The sequence below is a fragment of the Cheilinus undulatus genome, linkage group 21 (genome assembly GCF_018320785.1).
Source record: "Cheilinus undulatus linkage group 21, ASM1832078v1, whole genome shotgun sequence".
NCBI lineage: Eukaryota > Metazoa > Chordata > Actinopteri > Labriformes > Labridae > Cheilinus > Cheilinus undulatus.
This window is the reverse complement of record NC_054885.1, coordinates 1,690,068-1,695,544: the sequence shown is the minus strand read 5'-3', so window position 1 is coordinate 1,695,544 and position 5,477 is coordinate 1,690,068.

Below are 5,477 nucleotides of genomic sequence, written 5' to 3'. Positions count from 1 at the left end.
ATGTGACTGCATGTATGGTAGTATTATTAATACATGAATAAATGCATCAGTTTACGAGTGTGTATAAATTCTGTCATTTATACAGAATCACCACATACATCATTTTTATTCATTCATGCATACTTAAATACATTCATTAATACCTACATGATACAAACCATGCAGTCATATAAACATGTTTAAAGAAACATTTTCTTACATGCATACTTACATGCATGCAAAAACACATGCATGCATAAATACTGTGCATTCATGTATACACTCATACTTTCATCTACATCCTGATACTTCAAAGTTAAACTTTAAACACTAAAGATCCTGTAAAATGAAATCCAAACTTTGTGTCTTAACAGTCTAGAAATGTGTGAATCTGGTTGCTGTAAACACGTGAAAACTCTGAGATCTACATGTGACTGAGTTCTGAATTTAGACTGTTAGAAAGTTTTTCACCTCTTTCCTGGCTGGGTTTCATGTGGGTGGGGCTAAGATGTGGACTCATAATGCCATGAGCCCACAGTAGTAAATGACCCCGCCCCTCTAACACGCCAATCTAAAACCACAGAGCAGTTCATCTCAGTCCAGGCTGTTAGCTGATGTCTGCCTTTATTTAAAGTTAACAGTCAGGTAAATGCTGTTTTTCTGTTCATTGTGAGGTAAATTTACCAAATCTATCAGCCACAGTGGTCTATGGATCACTGAAAGCATCAGAGCAGAGATTTGAGACAGGAAACAGACTTTGTCTCTTCTCCTGAGCTTAACTAAAGGTCAAGGGGCAGGATAATGGCGTGAGTGCTTTGTCAATTCAGATTTTAGCATTTTCTTTTATTTTAGAGTACCTTATTTCTCCGGAGTGGGCGTGGCTTCAGCTCATTCAACAGACACGCCCACACCATCCTGGAGCAGATTTTACTGCCTTGTTTTCATGATTTTGAAGTTTAATTTTAAAAACTTAGAGAAGTTTTATCTGACTGAAATTTGATTTAGGGGTTCACAACACTGAGCTGTCATACAAAAAACCTGAATACTGGTTTATTTTCACTTTACAGGCTCTTTAACAGGCATGACTGGCGTGGACTTTAGATACTTTTAGCTAAACTTTCTTCAGTTCTGCAGAAATCTTATAAGGATCCAAACATCTAATGGTGTAAGTTTGAGGTAAAACTTCAGTTTTCTTAGTATGATAGCTCTGCTGTAGATCACTGAACCTCCAGAACACTTTAACATTCTTTTCAGTTGAACAGAAAATGGATAACTGCCCCATTCACTTGAAAAATATCAACATCAAATAAAGAGGTTTTCTTCTTCAGTAATAAATCTTTTAACTCGTGGAGCTAACAGCAGGAAAATGAGATTCACTATAAAAATCTTCATCCTGAGCCCCAAATGCACCATGTGGTGAAAACTCAGAGCTCAGAGCGGCTTTAAGATGCTTCAGAACAGAATGGATGTCACATGTCTGTCATTTGTCTCATTCACTCGGTAAATTCTGCAAATATTGTTGGATATTTTCCTTTGAATGTGAGTCTGCATCATTGTGTGTTTTTAGGCATTTGTCTCCCTCTTGTGGATGAAACATCTCATTACATTATTCCAGTCAAGCACATTATATCAAGGAAAACAGCTCTAATTTATAAAATATATATAAATATATATTTTTATCTTGACTGAGCCTCGCTTCATAAAGACTACAGGAAACTACCAATCAGATTAAAAGGCCCGTTTCTGGAAGAATCTCCAGCTGTTCTTTTAAAACCCACTGGGCGCTCGTTGTGAGTCCAAAGTAAAACTTCTCAGAGCGATGTGAGTGAATTTGGCTGCAGATGGCACTTAGCTGGACCGAGTGCTGTGGTGTTAGCAGCAGATGGTGCGGTGCCGGGCTGATGGATGCTCCATCTAAAGCTCCAGACAAGAAGCCTGCTGCTCCTCCTCCGTCTGAGTTACTCTGAGAATCTGCAGCTACCAAACAACATGCATCCACACAGAGCACAGTGGCACACACACTTCACCTCACAGAGCCGTTCAGTGCTGCAGAGAGAGAGTGTGGTGTGCTTTATGCAGCTGGGAAATGCTTTTTAGTGATAGTTTTTCATTATTTGTGATTAATAGGAGAGTCTGCTGGCGGTTCAGGGATCTTAGCTTTGATAAAGTGAAGAACGTGATTCACCCGGCTCAGCGTAACCAGCAGGTTCTTGGTCTCTTCTCTCACTAAGGTCCTTCTCCCCCCGATGGTGACCGGCTCTAGAAGAGTCCTGGTTGGTCCAAACTTCTTCCACTAGAGTATTCTGGAGGCCACTGTTCTCCTGGGAACCTTCAGAGCAGCAGAAATGTTTCTGTAGTCTTCCACAGATCTGCAGCTCCTCTGACCTCATGGCTTGGCTTTTGTTCTTTGACCTTTTGAACAAATACCTTTGACTTTACCTTTAACCTTCCACATAAGTGGATGGCACATTTTGGCTCCTCTACAACATGACAATAGTTTCTTTGCTACAGGTCAAGTCATTTGCTTCAAATGTTGGAAAATGTTTTGCTGTTTGGATATTTTGAGGAATTTGCTTGGAAATTATCAAATTTTTCATGGAAATTTAGGGAATATGATTCTATGGAGAGTTTCGTTGAATAGTTTTCCTTTTTGGCATTTTAATGGGAATTTGAGAATTTACTAACACGTTCTGGGACATTGGATTGGCAATTTTGCAGTAGGGTATGCCCTTTGAAATTTTCATGGATATTTCAGGGAATTTGTCTGGATATTTCCGTCATTTTCTTGGAATTTAGGGATTTTATATTTTTATTTTTTCCTAAGAATTTGCTTATAAATTTTAGGGAATTTGGGGAATTTCCTTGAAAGCTTTCAGGAATTTACAGGATTTCTTTAAGGAAAAAATTAATTGAAATTTAAGGCTTTTTGATATATTTTACTGGAATATTTGAAGACAATCTAAATACATTTTGAGGCACTAGGCTTTTAGAATTTATTTAAGAATTTTCAAAGAAATTTGAGGTCATTTCTTTGAAACTTTAGGGATTTTATTATTATTATTATTATTATTATTATTATTATTATTGTTATTATTATTATTATTATTGTTACTATTATTATTATTATTATTAATATTGTTATTATTATTATTAATAATATTGTTATTATTATTATTATTATTATTATCATTAATATTATTATTGTTGTTATTATATTATTATTATTATTGTTGTTGTTGTTGTTGTTGTTATTATTATTATTATTATTATTATTATTATTATTAATATTATTAATATTATTATTATTAATATTATTATTATTATTATTATTTGTATTTTGGAAAATGAAAAAAAAAATCCTGTTCACTGACATTTCCGAGTAACTTTCCTTTGAAATTTGGGAAACTCCTTGAAAGCTTTCAGGAATTTAAATGATTTCTTTAAGGAGAAAAATAATTGAAATTTTAGGCTTTCTGATATTTTTTTACTGGAACATTTGAAGACTAACTAAATTCATTTTTGGGCACTTTTTATGGTATACTATAAAAATTTATTTAAAAATACGGTAATTTCTGTGAAACTTTGGGGAATTTGTTTCTATTTTGGAAGATTAAAAAAATTAAAAGAAGTCCTGTTCATTGAGGCTGATTTTTGAAGTTATCAGGAGAAACTAGAAAAACTAAAAAGTTTTCCAAATGAAAATTCAGGCCTCTGGAGGTTAATCCCTAATCATAAGTGCTAATTTTCTTAGATCCATAATTTCTTACTGGTGAAAATGAGGTTGAAAGTTTTTGGTTAAATGTTGGCCCGGGTAGAAATCCAGAATCCAGCCCTGCAGAGTCTGACACCCCTGATCTAGATCTGGTCCTGTACGGGGCTAAAAACTGAAGTCTGCTGGCTCTGCTGATCCTGAAGAAGCCGTTAAACACACCACCACTCCTTCAGAAATATTTTACTATCAATAAAACACACTCTTAGAGGAGGACGCTCATATCCAGGGCCGTAGCACAGGGGGGAAAGGGTACCGATTACCCGGGACCACAGTGGGGAGGGGCCCCTGAAAAACCTGCAATGAAAAGTGTTTTTTTATTGATTTTTTTTCTTAGTAATTATTGAATAAAAGCTATAAAATGAATCTGTCAACAGTATGAAATTTGTAAAACAAATAGAGTAAAATAAATTCTGGGGGGCTCTGCTCCTCCCTTTAAAAATGTCCAAATGTCCAGCGCTGCAAAGTAAATACACAGTAAATTTACCCGAGTAGATTTTAGTCTGAAAATCTAACATTTGGACCCAGTCTAGTTGGAGTAAAATTGACTTTGCTAGCAGAGAAATGTTTTTAGAGTTGTTTTTACTCTAAAAAGTGTTTTTATTTAACTCTAAATGATGATTATGTGCTCCATAATGAAAAAAATAAAAATAAGTCTACAGCAACTGTACTCACTACAGAGTGATACAGACCATAGTTTACTCATTATAGAGCTGTTGTTCTTAATAGTAAGTCTTATTTAGTCCTTTCAGAGCAGTTTTTCAGAAATGTTTCTACTCATTAACACTAATGTAGAACTGTATCTTACTCTAAATAGATTAATCTCCCTCTTTATAAAGAGCTACATTTCCTCTTCATAGATAATTCTGCCTTTCCACCAATGAAGGGCATGACAACGACGGAGGTGTTGTTTTGCTTGTATGTGTTAGACTGTTCTAATATTACAGAAACAACTGTGATGAACGTGGCAGGACCCAGGAGCAGAGCAGAGACGAGGCAGTGAGGTTAAAGAAGTTCATCAGTGAAAACGATGCTGGTTGGCAGAATCACTGGCAGTGAGATGGAGACGCTGCAAAAAAAGGGCAAAATGGAGTGAGACAAGGCTGAAGTCACTGACAGATCATCAGAGGTTGAAGAGGAGCCAGGTGACCTGGTTAGAGCTGTAGTCCACAGGTGTCATCACCAGGTGAGGAGGTCTTGATTGTTAAGGATTATCTGCAGCCGGGACAGCTAACCAGCTGCAGCCGTGACTACCATGAGTGACGCCAGCTGAGCTGGAACTTAAGTGGGCGTGGTTAAAGTTTTACTCCAGCAGAATTTATGCTGTGTTCCAGTTGTACTGGGAAGTCGGAATTTCCGAGTTCCCAGTTGGAAATCAAACCCTCACCAACCCCAACTTGACCACAACGTTAGGGTGACCGAACATCCTGTTTTCCCAGGACATGTCCTGTTTTCACGTCCTGTCCTGGCCGTCCTGGTTGTTTTTTATAAAGTAATGAAAATGTCCTGGTTTTCCTTGTTTTTCATCGGGCCACTTAACTGATGAGTCTTTGAAAAGGATTTCATTTGTGCTTCAAAGACACTTCTTGCGAAGACTTTCATGCTTATTTGTTAAGCAACAAAAACCTGCAGGGAAAGATCAGCTCTCCAGCAAAATACAGACGGCAAACGAGGAGGATGAGGAAGAAAAACAGGATGAAGAGGAAAACTAACGACATCGATATTTTTG